At 45.8% G+C, this 17,785-nt stretch overlaps 1 long non-coding RNA gene across 1 annotated transcript; it reads left to right on the forward strand.

Annotated features, from left to right (window-relative positions):
* Positions 1–2,967: 2,967 nt before the first annotated feature.
* Positions 2,968–8,396, forward strand: LOC113483004. Its single transcript, XR_003398941.1, has 4 exons — positions 2,968–3,449; positions 3,767–3,971; positions 7,739–7,858; positions 7,996–8,396. It is a non-coding gene; the product is annotated as an uncharacterized LOC113483004 (long non-coding RNA).
* Positions 8,397–17,785: the final 9,389 nt, after the last annotated feature.

Consider the following 17,785-nt stretch of genomic DNA (forward strand, 5'->3'; position numbering starts at 1 on the left):
ATTTAATTAAAAAAAAAAAAAAAAAAGTGCTATGCTTCAGATCTATAATAATACACAATAAATGCAGAACCAGCATATGCATGCCCCCCCAAAAAAAGAAGGAAAATAAGGTAAAATTTTCCACACTTCTGTGTGTTGTGTTTTCTGGTGGAGGGTTCAGCAGCCAGAGGGTTCAGGCCTTCCTCTGTAACCCCAAAGTGTTTTTTCTCTCGATGGAAATTTCTATTGCATCGCCATCTCGTGGTTTTCTGCAAAAATTGCTGGCACTGCAGAACGCCTGCCTCGCTCCGCCGGTGCTTCATCGCACGATGGCACCTATTAAAAGGTAATATCCACTGGACATGAGGTGGATGGGTAATTGTAATTAATATTGCGTAGCCGGGCCTGTAGCAGTGAAGCTGGGGAGGGAGAGATGGTGGGAGTTCAATGACTTGTGCACTTGCAGGGTGCAGTGCTGCCTTTGGCATTGCTGTCCACGCGTGGGCCCCGTCCGTGGCCACGTCGCTCACTCTCCGGTGTTACACCGACCTGGAAGCGCTGGAGGTCATTGCCTGATGGATTTTGCTTTGGAAAATACACAGGTGGGTATGGGTCAGATCCAGATCTGTGGAAAGGACCAGGAGCAAACCCTCCTCCAAGTGATGAAAGACACTAGGGCCGTTATTTAGAGTAGGATATACGGCATGCCTCTGTCTATGCAATTCTCTTTTTTTTTGAAAATTCGATTGGTTTTGACATCAGTTTACTTCTTTGATTTGTTTGTTGTTTACTAAGACCGTGAAGGGCAAAAACCAGATTTATGATGTTTATTACAATGTCATCACGACACTGGTACTGGTTTGAGTATGGTCACTTACTTCAACCTACGTTACTGTTTCTGCTTACACAAAGGTGTATTGTTTGTGAAAACTACAATGAAGTTTAGTCCTCTGGACACACCTTGCACCTACAATTTATAAAAGTCTGTCAAAAACTCTGCTCTCAAATTCATTTTAACCTGTCCCATCAGTGTTCATCCCCAGGTAAAAAAACCTCCAGGCCTTAATTCAGCTTGGTGAGGCAGGGCTGTGCAAGAGCCCTGCTGTGCAAGTCATCTGCAAGGAGGAATTGTTGCAAGATTGTGAACACAGGGATTGCAAGGAGGGATGGCTGCAAGGTTACAAGCACGGGGCTGCACAAGTGATCATCAGGCTGAAAATCTCAGCTCCAGGCATGCCAGCAGCAGCTCTCCAGTCCAGCCCACCTTGTTGCTCTGGTCAAATTTTCCCCACCGTGGTTTCATCCTGCTGGAAACGGAGTCAGTCTTTGCAGGAGGCTGCATGTGTGCTCCTGGTTTTCCTCAGCAAGGCAAGGAAAAGCGGGAATGTTGAAACTCAGCCGGCAGTTGGGAAATTGCCCCCCTTTAATACAAGCCAGACCCGTGGAAACCCTCCAGGTCTCAGAAGCCCTCATCGGCCCAATCAGGACTTTGATGATGAAAAGCAGAATAAAAGTGAACAGGAAGAAAGTGAGTTTAAACAAGCCCAAACAAGAAACAGCAGATTTTGAGAAGGTGAAGTGAGCAGCTACAGGCAGCCCCAGCTGTTTTAGCCACCCCAGGAAAAGTCAAGAAGCCATGGAAAATGCCATGTTGTGGTGCACAGCACAGAGATCCCCAAGTCTCTCTGTAGCCACGTGCGCATGACCATGAGCTCTTGGACAAGGGACGACAACCTGTAAGTTAGTGAGAAGTTTTGCCGGTGAAGAGTCCTAGTGAAGCCCATGTTTTGCTCAGCCTTGGGGCTTTCCAATAACAGCTGTCCCATTTTCCTGGGAAAAAATCCCGCTGAAGACCCCATTGGGGGCCTCCCACTTCACATCTCCAGGACACATTGGCCCTGCTGCCCCATCCCCATCCTTGCTGGGTCTCCTCCACACCCCCAGTTTACAGCCAGTTGGAGTAAAACACACGGTCCTCTCCCGCCTTGTCTCCCCTCACCCTGCTAAGCCTCAAACAGGGCTTTCCTTTACTCCTGGCATGGTGCCACGGGCTTCACGCTGCTTCCCTCCAGCCCGAGGGACATCAGGAACTGCAGAGGTCAGATGGGCAAGCTGCTGCGTGAGACATTGCTGTCGCATTTGGGACCAACTCTAGGGCAGAGGAAGGGCTGTTTTGGTAGTGGCAGCCATCTGGTTGTGGGGAGGACAGCCTACAGCGGGACCTGGAGAGGAAGGAGTAGGGTTTGGCACACAGCACCTTTGGAGGTAGCTCATCTATATTATTATTAGGTATTTTAAAACATTTGCAAGAGGCAGTTCCCAGCTTACATTTCACTCCACCATGGAGCAAGTTTAGAAACAAATGAGAAGCCTGTTAATTTGGATCTCACTGAAATGAATGGCTTCCTTTATACCAGTTGCCTCTCAGAAAAGTTGAGATTTAATGAATCCCTTGCTGGAAATAATGTACAGTATTACCCTAATCTCTAATGCAGGATGTCAATGTAATGCTCAGCATAAAGATTGAGGCTTGTTAAAAGTACAGCTGGAAACACAACCATGCCCCCACCGGTGTGGTGCGAGCAGCTCTGCCGGCTGCTGCCTGGCTCGCTGCTAGGGTAGATGAAATGTTTGCTGCTGGTTGTATGTGGGACCGTATTTTTGTGCTGAAGCTTTGCTACAAGCCAAGAGAGTCGTACAGCAGTGGGAGTCCCAGCTTTCCCATTCTCCATTTTAGTCCTGGCCAGTCCAGCTCTTGGTTTGACATTTACACATTGAAGGGCAGCAAAGCCACCCGAGGAGGACAAGTCTTTCCAGGTGTTGATGGGAAATGGGTTCATGTGGTCTTCCTTTCATTTAGCCTTGCCAGAAACCTGCAGAGAAGACTTCAGGCACTGGATCCCACCTCTTGGCACCTCCCCGGGGGGCGGGTGCCCACGTCAAGCTGCTGGAGCTGCCCAGAGGGGAAGAGGGGCAGCTCTCACTCGGGACTATTTGAGCAGGATGGCCGGCACGTGTGTGCTCAGCCAGCTCTGCGCTGTAAGAGGATGGCATCTTTTTTTTTTTTTTTAGAGCAATCAACTGAGCTGCAGGAGCCTGTGTCTTTTGGGTCATTTTGGTAGCATTGAGTATTCCTGATATAGCCCATCCCCAGCATCCCCCGAGCTCCTGCTGCCAGATCTCCCCTCGGCTCTCACACACACACACGTGTCTGTTGCCAAGCTCTGCCCTGGCCCCATCTGCTCCACTCTTTATCCGCATGTCCTGGAAACCACTCTTCTTCCTCACCCTTTGCCTTAGGCTATATATAAAGGGCTAATCCCAAAGCTAGTGGTGTCAAAGAAAGGTCTGCCACTGACTACAGGAGACTGCAAGGACCATAGCTGCTCACTTCAGGGCGTATTTTCAACAGATGATTAAATAACCAGAGGAAAACAGCACAAGATCATCATTGGGACACTCCAAATTTTGTAAGTGAGCCTACGTGTGATTTCTTTTCCCCAGGAGGATGCAAAATGTGAGGGGTTTGGATAGGTTGATGCTCACCAGTGTCCTTCGATGGGGCTTATCTTAATTTGCATTTTCGTAGGTGAGATGTGAAACGCTGGTTGGGTTTTGAATGAAAACTGCAGCAATTTCAGTGCAGAATATTGAGACATGTGCTCTGGGTCGTCACGCACAGAATCCAACTGGAGAGGATCAAAGGAAAAAGGCCTATTTTTGGTTTTACATCTACTAATTACTCTGAACAAATGAGCAATGCATCTGAGAAGTAATCTTTTTTCAGGTTTCCATCTGGTAAGAGTCTTGTAGGTGCCGTAACTTCAGAATAATTTCAAGCCTGTACTTTTCACTGAAGACTCTGAAGTTGGAGTCAACCAGTGAGTGGAAGAAGGCAGATTTGCTTTTGTGTCGCTCATGGCCATTCAGAAAACTGCTAAAGCAACATGCCTCAGGGCTGTGAACACCTACATCTGGTAATGCTGGACGCGGTGAGTTTTATAATTGATGCAGAATCCCCTTCGCGCAGCTTTCGTAAGAAAGAATGTTTCAGAGGTTCGATCCTCTCTCTGTTCCTCATTTATCACTTTTTGTTAGTAGGTGACCTTCCTCTTCAAGCCTCATCTCATGTCGGGAGAAGGTTTGTCCTGGCATTTTGAGGACAGACGTGTACTGCCACACAGTAACAACAGATCTGGCTCCTATTCCAGGGCTTTCTTCTCTGCCTTCCCCAGGGGTATACGGACAATACCCTAGGGAGGTGTAGAGAGGGCACGTCTTGGTTCTCCTAGGGCTAGTCCTGATGACTGACTGCAGTTCAGAGACGCTGTTTCCCAAGCACTGTCTCTGCCATTGGTGGAGGGAGGTGGGTGCCCTCAGTGGGTGCTTGGATCTTTAGCCTTCCATGTCCTGACGGATGTTTTGTCATCGCAGTGTACCACATCGTCCTTGTAGGTGAGTCATGATTTAGTGAACATCAGATCAGAGGGGTTTTTCCTCCTGTTATCCATGTCCTGCTGCCCAGGCAGCACTGCATTATGCTTGGGAGCAATGTCAGTACAGGCAAGCCGGGGCTCAGGCCAGGGACCTCCACAGGGCCACGTACCACAGGGTACGTTGAGACTGTGCATCCTGGGACCCAGTGCCTTCCTCTCTGCAGCTCCTCTCAAAGTGAGGTGAACTGGTGTTGCCTACACTTCACCTTTCTAGGTTTTTGTCTTCTGAAGACCTGGTAAAGACCTTAAGGCCAAATTTGAAGGGATATATGGAGGAATTGAAAATAGAAAAGCTGACCTTGACTTCTCAGAAAGAAGTCAAGTATTCCTCAGGGCTTTGCTCAGTTTTAAGAGGTACAAAGTTGCATGGCCAGGGCACAGTCTGACCACATCACCACACATACCACTTCTGCAACCCTTGGCGCTGTTGCAGACAATGACATGTCAAGTAACATGGATAGGGCAGACACTTGGTTTTGCAGAATGTATTTGAAATCTGTATTTTTATGCAAAGAAAGAACGAAAGACAACAGAAAGAACATAAGAAGGAATGAAAAAATGAATGAACAAATGAAAAAAAGAAGGAAAGGGAAAAAAGTTAAAGGGACCCAACTGAAAGAGATGTTTCCTTTTTAGAACCTGTGAAGTTATACCAAAGTGAGAGTTCCCTTTGCCTCTACATCCTGTTCTGCAGTGATAATAAAATGCCACAGTGGGGAATGGGGAGGGTTGTGGGGATGTGGAGAAGCATGAAGGAGTCAGAATTACACGCTGGATTTACTATTATTTGAGTTCTACATGAAGGGTAGAGTGTCGCTATATTATATCCGAGGAGTGCGACAGTACTCAAAGACTAAAAATCTCCACCACCTCTCAACGATAGATGAATTAGTACAGCTCTGCAGGCTGGTTCCTTGGGAGGCCAGTGGTGATTCTGGGGTGAATTTCCCAGCTTGCTGTGAAACTGAGGTTTCACATCGTTCGTGAGCGAGTTCCACCCACTGAATCGTAGTGTCATGGACCTGCAGAAAGGAGTGGGAGCAGAACAGGAGACTTCAGATCTGTTGCTTTTTAGACACTGGTTATTGCAGAGTATTCTGTGCATCATTCTGAATTTAGGCTTGTTTTTGTATGAAAGCAATTGGCTGGCAAGATTGCTGTAAGTATTCCTAGTAGAGCTGTGTTGGGGAAAAAAAAAAAAAAAAAAAAAAAAGAGCAGCATAGATGGAAATGGAAAGTTTCTGTTTTCATTTAGAAAGAAAGTTTTCTACCAGTTCAAATACCTGGTAGTCTCTAGCCTGGCCTCTCTGCCAGTCTCTGGCTTTCCTCTTGTTCATGGATCAGTGTTTTCCAGGGGGCAGAGGAAGTTTTGCATAGCTGAAAAATGGTTCATACTCAGCCACAGCTGCTTCTGAGAACAGACCATGTCACTGGAGTATTTGCAGTCCCTTTGCCACAGATCTCCAGCCTAGGCACTGATGGAGAGGAGACCCCAGTGGCTACTGAAACATAAAAATCTGTTACCAGGCTGTGATCAATAACAATCTGATTTCCAATGAGAAGGTGGGTTTTAGGTCTAGAAACACGGAAATACAAACTCTTTAACCCTCTGTTGTTGAAAGATTCATTCCAGAGTGGTGATGTGGCTGGTGGTGGCTGAACTGGCTCACCATGGGCCCCTCTCAGAGATGGGGGTCCCCTTACCTTAACAAGCCATTTGCTTTTTCAGGAGGGTTTGGTGATGGGAGTAAGGACAGTGCAGAGACTGCATCAGAAAAGCTCGCCCTGATTTCAGGGCAGAAGAATTGATGGATTCAGTGTGGGTGCCTGATGCTTCAAAGAGCAGCACACACATCTGCCCATCTGTACTCTCACCAGAAACATGAGCCAGGTGCAGAGTGGGGATGCTAAAGGGGCCCCACGCAGTGGCCTTCCACCTCCCGGCGGTGCCACAACCACCCATGTGTGGCATCACCCTGGGCAAGGCACTTCCAGTGACCTTCAGAGAAAGAATTACATTTGCAGGGGATAAAGCTCTTCCCCACATATCCCATCTCTGGCTAAAGCCTAGCCTGTTAAATTAAACCCATTTTGTTAAGGGTTTTAAATGCTGCTTGCCCATATGCAGAATTATGTCTTTAAAGATTAAAAAATCCAATATAAACAAAATAAATCCAGGGAGCTGAATGCATGAATCATTATTTTAGTACATATTGTCCATTCTAATCTGCAGTCCAATTGTGAAGTCATTCAAAATGCTGCTTCTCAGTAATTAGCAGGAATCTAACTCAGAGCCAATTTCTGATTAAATGTGCTTAAAATCAATAAAACATCATGAGTGATTAGAGTCACGTGTGATTAGCCCTGTTGAACAAAGCAGAATAAGTTATGGCCTCACTTTAACTTGTCAAAAAACAGAACTGGGGGTGGGAATGAGGAGGAACAGCTGATATTTCAATAAAGGGTTTTTCCAGTTCTCTGCCTTTCTCTTCGCTCCTTTAGAAAAGTGAAAGGATCGGTTTGTTGTCTGAAAATTACAGGCTGAAGGGGAAAGTTTGGGGCGGCTTTGGCTTCTCTTGTGGGTTTGTTTAAGGATATGCTGGGAATGGCATTTTTTTTAATCCCGCAGCTCAGCTGCAGGAGGGCTACCTGCTTCTCCTGCTGTCACCTTTTCTCCAGTTCAGTCCTGACTATTTGCAGAAGGAAATTTTTTTTTTTTTTTTTTTTTTTCTTCTTCCTGGAAGAGACACAAAGATCTATTGTCTCTCCCTGCGAAAGGGAGCAATGCAGTGTCATATCCCTTCTCAGTAACAGAAATAAAGAGCAGCAGCAACTCACAACCAGGAATTGATTCAGAATATGAGAGGGTGAAGCTGGTGGTGAGATGGTTCCTCTTCATCCACTGCCATGGGTCTGGGCAACTTGCAAGGCTCCCGCCCTGGGGTCCCCTGAACACACACCACCACCCCTCCATCTCTTTGGGGTCCAGCACTAGGTGCTGCTGATGGAAAGTGGCTTTTTGGGCAAGCAGCTTTTGGCAGCATCCTCCCCACCACGGCAGCTCGGGGCCGGGGGGCGGAGGCGTGCCAGCACCCGGCTGAGAGGGAGACGGCTGCGATCTCACGTTGGGTGCGTGGGGGCTGCGTGGGGTGGGAGAGCTTCTCTGGAGCTCGGCGCTTGGCAGGGCTCACCAGCAAAGCTTCCCTTGACGTCAGGAGATGGAGAACAACAGTCATTTATAGCTACAGCTTCTTCACTTACAGCTGTGTGACCACATCCCTGCTGGTTGGACCCTCAGATGAAAATCCAGCTGTCTTGCTTGGTGCTGCCTCCAGATCCGGCCCTAAGAGTGATGCTGCTGGGGCTGCTTTCTTCCTACCTCAGTAAGCAGAACAAAAAACCCACATCCACATCGTGCACATGGTGGTGGGTGAGGAGGGGAGGCTTGGGAAGCATTGTCCCAAGTGTATTTCTGCTGGCAAGACTGTGTTTGATTGTATTGTTTTGTGGTCTATTCCAGAGGACATTGTTTATTTCAAGAGTACATCCACATGCTTGTTTCCTGCTCTCAGCAAGGCTCTGGCCTTCCACCCAGTGAAGCTCAGGAATTTTTGGCAAAATCTGATTATCTTTTTTTCTTTGTGTGTGTAATCCTGACATGTTCCCTCCTGCACGCAGAAGTTGTACATGGAGTTGCTTGGAACCACTCCTTCTCACGAGACTCTTCATTTCCTTGTCTCTTGGGATAAGAGCTTGTCACTCCATGTCACACCTGGGAGGTGCAGGGAACCATCGGGGAAGGCTGTATTTAACCTGGGCAAAGGACCTGTAAGCACAGGGAACCTTCTAAGATGAGTCCTGCTGTGGGCAACCCCACCATCTCCAAGCACCACTCTGAGCTTTGGGTTGGGGTCTCTTCCAAATGAAAAGGCCTTACAGGCCTCCAGCCGAAATGAGAAGGAAAAGAAAGTTCATTAAATGGTATTTTTGAGTCAAAATTAGCAGTCCAGAGTCAGCAAGGGTAAGCTGGGCGTTATAACATGCTATTGGTGGGTCATTGCTGCCAACATGGGGATGTCACTTCTCACCGAAAGGCAGCACACACCAACAGGGACGATGCACCTGGTTTGCCCTATATAAATGTTCTCTCTTTTATAGGTTTTTCATACTGCTGTTCTTGCAAGCTGCTCATCTTTAATGGCAAAAAAAACCCCATAGATAAACAGAGGAGCAGATCCTCAGCAGATGTCCATGGTGGTAACTGGGATGCCCCCAAATTACACCAGCTGAGCCCCAGGGTCTGCTGTGCTCCGAGAGATAAATCACCCTGCACTGACCTCCTGGATCCATCAGCAACACGGGACCATCTGCGCTCCTCCTCCGTGCCACGGCACATGTGGGGAGATCTGCTGCTCAAGGTGGTTGGAGTCAGGACCATCGAACACACGATGCTGAATAAAACCCAGAGCTGAATGTGGGAACTACATAAATCAGCTAATTATTCCTCTCCCTGTGCCCCCTGTGCATAGTTTGGTGTCTGAGTTGGGGTTTTTTGCTTTTCTCCGAAGCAGCTGGAGATGGGATGTTGAACATGGTATGTTATTGCTCCTAATGGTATTAAAGAAAAACATCTCAAGTGCCGGTTGGCATGTTTTGATTATATGTGAGGGTAAAATGAGTGCCAGATTTGGAGTGGGGAAGACTTTTTTTTCTCCAGATCAGATTAGCAGGATCTGTTGGGGGAGTGAAGTGGGGAAGCAAGGCGTTGGGGGCAGGGGGACCACTGGATATAATCTGTCTCTTAGAATTAATTTGGCATTTTCACTGAACAAATTCCTGCTACAGAAGACCAGAGCCCTTGGTGGTTCCTTTTCTCTCTTCCTTTGGTGTTACTATTTGTGGCTTTATTTATTTGTACTAAAAGCCTTAAGCTCGTTATGGCGTTTTTGTGAAGTGTTTTTGTGGCTTGTGTTGAGTGAGTGTGTGCAGAGCCGTTGTTCCCTGGACCATTTTGGATTAATGTTTGTCATATGATTGCCTGTGATTTCATGACCTCTGTGGCTGAAGTGAGCCCTGTGGGTTTTTTTATGTATGTGCAATTTAGCTTTTAATTAAGGCCTTGTTATCCAGGGAGTTACAGCTCAGTTGGCTCGCATGCCCCAAGGTTCTCCTGGCTTGATACTGGAGTAAGGTAGCCCATATTTGGAAATATTCAGCTCGTTTCTCTTGTTTCAGTTTTCCAAGCTGTTTGAATTAATCTTCAGCCTTCTTTTCCAATGTTTACTGAAGAACAGCAGTTTTTTTTAACACTCCCTTTTATCACACAGTGTGATCAGCTGAGCTCAGACAATGCGTATTCATGCTGGGGTCTGTTGCTCATTTAGCAGTCTACAAACTACTAACGAAGTGCAGATGAAGATCCTTCCTTCACGGATGAGCCCTGGACGGGGATGCATCGAGGAGCTGTGTCGTGCAATTCGTATCAGCTGCTTGCAGGCATCACGGGCCAGAGACGTTGCTCTGGGTGTTAGTAGGACTACTCATTCCTAAGAGGTTTTATGTACCTCGGTCACCCTCGTAGCTTACCATGTCAGCATAATTAATTCAGATGGGGTTTACTTGTATTTATTTCCTCTTGTCCTTCTTTTCTGTGCTAACTCGGTTCATCACATCCCTGTATTTAGCTCTTAAAATACATTTTATACATGGGCATAAGGTCTCCCTTTTTGCAGGAAAGGGAGCAATTTTTTGTTGCTGTGGGGTTTGGGTGCTCAGCTGTATCATATGCACAGGATTGATTTTCAGAGCTGATTTCCTTTTCATGCATGATCTCTCTCAGCTGTCTCTAGAATACAATTTGGAAGTTTTGACAGACACCTGGCTGCAGATTAATACCAGATGACCAGAGCAGATAGGTACCAAACCTTCATCCTGCCCCTTCGGATAGACCTGGTGCCCCTTCTTCCTCCTGCCCTTCCCCAAAACAGGGATTTCCGTGACGTCAAGTTCCTAAGATGCCGCCATGCTCAGCTGTCTTACTAATATAACCTAAAGGTTGCTACTAACAGGTTTTCATGCATCTGTTTTGGAGATGTTTAGCATAAGGGGAACTCTATGATGAAATAATAGAGGTGCCTCAAACATCACAATTTCAGGGCAAATTTTGAGAATGAGAAGGGCTTGAGATGTTTGTAGCCAGTGCTTTTATTGATAAAACTCACATTTCTAAAATCACAATCCAGGTCTCAGCTCAGATTTGGTACATTTTACAATGTCCATGTATGTTAGGTGGGCTCCAGCATGTCCATCCTGGTCCAGTTTTAACAGCTTAGTGTCTCATTCTTAGAGGGCACTTCTTACGACTCCCTTTGTTTTAAACCTATTGATTTCTGCTTCCCGTTTTTTCCAAACTCAGTGGTGAGATGTTGAGCTGGGTACTACAGTAGTCCAATAATCTTTAGAAATCAGTCTGGGGTGTTTAATATTCTCACGGTGGCCAAACTCCGAGTTCAGTCAGTCGTAATCATCACACTGGAGCACGGTCAAGATGTGAAGTTTGGCCTAGACCCTGTGGCCATCTGGCTGCAGGGAAACCAGCTGCCTCTCGAGTTAAAAATGCCCTTCATCCATCATGATAAATCCCCTTCTCTACCAACAAACCTTCATTCTGCAGCTTACCTCCCTGCATGTAGATGACTGTACTCTTCAAATAGGGTTGTTGATGGTTGTTTAGGTTTCACACGGCCTCTTGGAGAAAACTCACACCAGATACCTTGGCAATAATTGTGGGTGGATTTTCCAGACCTTGCCAAAATTCACCACCAGGTAGATGCAAGTTAGTGGCATCACCTGGGAAGGCAGGTGCTTGTAAATCATTTAAGCCAAGGGGTCTAGAAAGGCACCTGTGAAGGTACATGATCCTCCCAAAGAAAAGGCACAGTCAGAGCATTTTAAAAACTGATTTCAGTGATACAGTATAGGTCTCATGTCTCCTGACGCTGACTTCTTCATCGGTTGTTAATTGAGAGAAAGAGATGCTTGCGATGCAGGAATTACCTGCCACTAAGTTCAGATGCCTTGAGTAGGTCAGATAAACCATGCTTTAGTCATTCATTTCTCCCCATTGATGCTAAAGGAATCCAGACCACTAGCTCCAGTGTAGACATCAACCCTGGAGACATCTAACATCCATGGAGATGTGAATCTCAGCTGGGTTGTCTCTGCCTCTAAGCTTGAATATGAAAAAAGGGAAGCCAGGGCTGAAGGCAAAGGCAGCAGTTAGACACATAAAACAGATGCAAAACGTTGAGAAAGGTAAAAGCTATGAGATGGCCCGTAGTCTCAGAGAGGTAAGGGCACCTATCTAAAAATGAAGTAGCAAAATAAGAGAGCAGCAGAGAAAAACGCAGGGTTGGACCAGTGCAGGAAGATGAAAATTTCCTTTCAACACTGAAAGTAACAGTTTCTAAAATCCACCTTCTCTGTCCCTCCCAAAATGTAAATGATAGTAGTTACCCCTGTGAAAATCTGGAGCAGTTTTGTGGTAGTAAGTAGCAGATTCTTGGCTACTGGAGCCTCAATGTGGCAGATGGGTTTTTTGGAAAATGACACTTGCAGAGCCCAGCTGGTAACCACAGCTGAGATCTCCCTATCAGAGATCTTAGAAGTCAACGGCTGTATCGGCTTTGATTTCACTGGAAACAGCGGCTGGGCTGCTGGAAATTACACCCAGGTGTGAGGTGGAGAGGTCAGACTTGGCCAGCGGTGCCCAGGATGATAACTGACCCATTTCAGGCAATTCCCCCTGTTTACCACGAGGAACAACGTCATTAACTGTGATACTGATGGAGCCTTTGGCAAATAATTTGGCCTTTTTAGATGAGCTGTTAAAAATTTCCTCCCCTGGGTTTGGGCAATATTTAAGTCTATTTTGGCCAAGGGCTGGGCATCTCTTTCTGTTGCTGCCCAAGGCACCTTGCTTCTGAAAGGCCAATCTGCCACCAACCTGCGGCTAAACCCAGCCAGAAACATCCATTTTCCACCCCCCAGTAGGAAAGCTTGGAATTTAGAAATTTAGTTCCCTTCTGAATCACACAGGAAACTTGGAATATTAAAAGATTTTATTGAATATAATGATAGTAGAGTGTTTTATCTCACATGTGGCAAAATGAAAATCAGTCAACAATTTCCCTCCAAAGTAAACAACGCAGCATATGGGGAACTCTGTTGGTGCTGTTGTTGTTGTTGAAATCTTCATGCTCCCAGAAAATTTTGAAGAAGTGTTATCTTCAGATGGAGCGGGGCAGGGGGGTGTTGGGGGGGGGAAGTGTGTAGCATGTCTGACCAGTTGTACTTCTTTCAGAAACATCATCTGGGTTTTGACTTTATCTCTGCTGACGGCTGGATATTGTTTCCCCAGCATAAATTATTTTGTGTTTTTTGGGGTTTTTTTGCTTTTTTTTTTTTTTGGACCAGGACTCCCTGTACCCAATAATAAATGAAGGGACCTCCAAGTGTTTTCAGTGTTACCTGCAAACTGGCTTTTGTATGTGAACCTTTCCCGAGATGAAGAAAACGCAGCTTTCTTTGTACCATCTGATCTGAATGCTATTTAACCCTCCTTTTCCAATAGTTTCTGTGTCCTCAAACTTTGTCTCTAAAACTTACTTTTTGCGCCCATGCCATATGCACACCCACCTGGATGTGTTATGTGCTATGTTATGTTTTATGCTGTGTTAAGTGCTATGCACACACACCTAACCATGATGTGTTATAAGTAGAGATAGCTGTGGATTTTCCATCCTGTCATTTTCCAACAGAAAAAGTAGATTCAAAAACATCAAATTTTGCTGTTGAAAAATAGAAATCCTTTCCCCCTGTATGTACAGCCCCCAAATAAAGCCTTCATCGGGAAAATTGACGTGAAATATTTCATTTGGGGAGGGATTGATTGTAATCAAAGTATATATAATGTTTCAACTAAATGTTTTTGTTTTCATCATTTCAACCGAGCGTTGAACTGCTTTTGCCCGTAGTGAAACCAGGGAACATGAGAGCCATGGTTCAGTCTTGTACCTTCCTATGGGAGACGACCTCTCCCTCCACATGGTGTGCAGTGGTCATCACAGCATTACAAGTGATGGGAAGTGGCACTTGGCCAAGGCCATAGACCTATGGAAAAAGGGAAAATCCTGACTTCAAGACTGGGATTTAATGTTTGACATGGTGGCTCCCAGAGAAAGGGGCAGTGCTGGGCTGCCCCTGAAGGGATGTTTGCGTCCATGAGATACTTCCCATCACGTGCAGGGAGCACTGGAGAAGGTCTTCAGCTTGCCAAACTTGCCTTTGTGAGTAGTTTTGTGGTGCAAGGGCCTTCCTGCTGCTGTTTCTGCTTTAGGAAAGACCAAAGCAAGGCTTAGCAGTGACTCTGGTGCTGATCAGGCAGGGTCAGTGGAAGGGATGGAGTCAAGCAGCCAATTAAGTTTGTTGGTATTTGGCTGGTTTCAATTTATCTTGATCTCTACAAACAAGGGAGGGTCATATTTGTTATTTTAAAAAATAATTATAGAAATCTTTGCTATCCTGTCAGCAGTTAGAAGTGGACAGCACTGGTGGTTTTGGTTTGCTTTCAAAGCCCTAAAGTGCTTTTAAACAGGAGTGATCTTATTACAGCCTATAAGAGTTCACAGTCATCCTCTGATCAGTTCTCCTCTCTTCATCTCCCTAAAAATTATTAGTAGTTTGTTCTTTCTGTTGTACTTCTCTATCATTTCCTTTGCAGCACCCCAGGGGGATGGAACATTCCTGTAAACGAGGCTCTAAGTGCAAAACGATGTGACCAGGAGGAAGAGAAAGTGAAGTAACTCTGGCTGTACTTTAGTCAGATTGATGAGTGGGACACCAGGAGACACCAACCCCGGAGAGAACATTTTAATGTGCAACATTAAAAAAAAAAAAAAAAAAAGGTAAAATACAACTAACAGACAGGCTATACTCAGGGGTCTGCTTACATGATGTAGGATTTGGGAACTTTATCTGTCCTATGAAAGTAAACAGTTTTAAAACCATTTTTTCCCACAGTTGCATTTTCCAAGACAAAACACCCTATGAACTTCACTGGGGAGGTTCTTTGACACTTAAGTCATAGTGCCATGGATAGTGCATAATCTTGAAAGTCAAGAAATACAAGTTCTCCTCCCAGCTCCATGGTGATTTTGCTGCATGACCATGGACAAGTAACTTCATCTCCACTTACAGTGGTTGTGCATTCACAGAATCACAGAATCATCTCGGTTGGAAAAGCCCCTGAAGCTCCTCCAGCCCAACCATGAACCTCACCCTGACCGTTCCCCACTCCCCCAGATCCCTCAGCGCTGGCTCAGCCCGACTCTTCAACCCCTCCAGGGATCCCGGGGACTCCCCCCTGCCCTGGGCAGCCCATTCCAACGCCCAACAGCCCCTTCTGCACAGAAATTCTTCCTAATATCTAGTCTAAAACTTCTCTGGTGCAACTTGAGGCCATTCCCTCTTGGCCTATCGCTTATTAACTGGTTAAAGAGACTCATCCCCAGTTGGGATGAGTCAGTGCCTAGTACAGGGGTAAGATCACTTCCCCGTCCTCCTTTAACCCATCTTAGCCTTCCATCCAGCTTCATAGTCCTCCAGCCCAGCCAGTGAGCCGCTGACCTGTGCCAGACAAGGTATGGATGTCGAAGCTCGTGTCCTGCATAATGGGTTTGTTTGGACTCAGGTTAGACCAGTTTTATGTAGCTGGGTGTGCACATGGCTCCTAAAGCCATGGGGTCTGAGCTCTCTTCTGGGATTGTGTGACTCTCCTTCTTTGCTACATCTTGGGTTTTTTGGCAAATTAGAGTGCATGCTAAGTATGTGCTAATACACAGGCTGAATGACAATATACTATCAGAGATGATTTCCCTCCTTTCTCACCGTTCATTTTATGGGATTTAGAAACCGTGCACTAAGGCAAGAGTTATTTAAATTGTTTAGTTTTCACAAAGGAGATTACTTGATTGGTTTGGGGGAGTGCGGTGTTTGTTTTGTTGGGGTTTTTTTTCCTATAAATAATTTTATTTTTGCATCTAGGCATACTGGAAAAGGAAAATTATATATTCCATAACCATAGCCTTGGTTATGATCTAGTTATGTCCTCTGCAAATTGCCTCAGCTTTCAGAAATGTCTATTATAGAGAAAACATACCATAACAGCTGTTCTGCAGTATTTAAAGGGCAGAAGCACCTAAACTATTGCTCCCCTGACTTCTGTTTCCAATGAGTGAAAAAATATCTTACAGACAGAATATCGCTGATCACCAAACACTGTGCAGAATTGTTGCTTGTTTCCTATTCTCTAACAGGGATGTACCAAAAATAGAAACAGCTGCATCTTTCAATTGAGTGAAATTTGAATAATGTTGCTGTGCTTGAAATAAAATGGGAAAGCTGTGTGGAGTGAGGGGTTTGATCTGGTAGGTGCAAATGAGACCAAATTTCAGAATTCTGTGACAGATATAATTCTAGATTTTCCATGACCCAAAACTCAAGAATATTTGAATCTAGGGGTTTAGTTTCTTCTTATAAAGACAGTAACATTGACACAGAGGTTCGCAGCAGACTGCTCAGGGAGTGGTCTCACCAGCAGATGCTGGTGACGGACAGATGTAGCAGACCAGTGATTGTCAGATGACCTTGGTGAGATTTTAGACCAAGAAAGTAAGAGAGCTGTTTTGCCTCCTTAACTCTGTTCATCTGAATGATTTCGCAGGTTTTATTATAATTTACTGGAATTGGTAGAATTTTTCCAAGAGTTAAAAGTTTTAAAGTGCCAGCCATTCAAGAACACCTGAAAGCTGTAATTCTGAGGGATTATACACCTATTTTATATAGGAATATACAAGAAAGTAGCCCCAAAATCCAGGACCCTCCGTGATGTTGTCTTCTGTTGTCTTTGCCTATAAGACTGAACCTGCAGATGTTACTTAGCATGGATGTTGGACCAGCTACAGGCAGCAAAACTCTTATTCAGTAGACAAATACTTGTGAAGCAGTCAAACAGAAAGCAATTTCTGCATTCATGAAGTGGATAAACTAAATGGATTAGGTCTTGCAGTAGTACCTAAGTATCTTCAAAGACTCAGATTCTGATGTGGGGCTGATGCTGTGATCGCCCAACACGGGGCCGTTACACCAGTGCTCGCTGCAGTGCTCCACGAATGGGAAACAGGGTTGCAGTCCTATTGCAGTGCTCTCTTGGGGTGAGTTTGTTCCTCCAGGTCTCTCTAGAACTGTCTGAAAGGCTTTGGAGGATCCTTCTTACTTGGTGTGTTGTCAGCTCATGGGACCACACCTTTGTTGCTCCCATCCTCCTCTTCCTCCCAGTCTCTGTGGGTCCCCGAGGCCTCCCAAAGGCTGTCCCTCTGCGACGTTTACATCTTTCACATACTTGGGCTCATTTGTCACGTCCCCTGGTTTACTCATTGCATGGTGATGCATATTTACTAATTCTAACATTTCCTCGTTAGTCATTCCCTCCAGGCCCATTAATCACTATAAATTCCCAAACGAGAGGCTGCAGTACATCGTTCCTTCCAACAGACAGCTGACACGTAGTAATTAGGCAGCTGAACATAAAAATAATGAGGCTGTGGCTCCCACAGATCTCCTTCCCCCTCTCGACACCTCGGGGGCAGCCTCTCTGCAGCGCACACGGCCCCACATGCCACTGCTCGCACTGCGGCTGCACAAGCTGCTCCCCAACACGGATGCGCCTGTTTCCCTCCCTTTACCCCCTAAACCTGCTGTCTGAGCCCTTGAAGGCATACCCGAGCATTTAGCTTCATGACTTCTGGCAGTATTTTCCCGTGCATCGCATCAACCTAGACACTGAATTATTTAATCTCTCTGCCTCCCCTGTTTCCCCATCATGCGGGGACCGGTCCAGCTCCCGTTGTTCATCTCTACCTGCTGCTCCAGAAAATCCTTGTGCCAAGTGGTCCTGCCAGTTTGCCGCAGACTCTAACTCAGAGCACACTCTTGGAAATAATGCATCTTTTCACAATGGCTTTACACCCTGAAATAAATAGCATGATTCAGGCATTGGTTCGACTGCCATGTGCAAGGCAGAAATGGTCTGAGAGACCAAAAGGCTCTTTGTGTCCAGCCTAATTTTCCTATTTTCTTGTATTCTCCCTCCTCTACACAGTTAGGGAACAATTCTGCAGTCTTTTTTCTTTTTTTTTTTCCTTATTTTTGGCCAGAATGCTTTGTGGTGATCACTTCCCCCCCCCCCCCCC

This window comes from Athene cunicularia, assembly GCF_003259725.1.
Source record: "Athene cunicularia isolate RWA chromosome 8 unlocalized genomic scaffold, athCun1 chr8_part1, whole genome shotgun sequence".
NCBI lineage: Eukaryota > Metazoa > Chordata > Aves > Strigiformes > Strigidae > Athene > Athene cunicularia.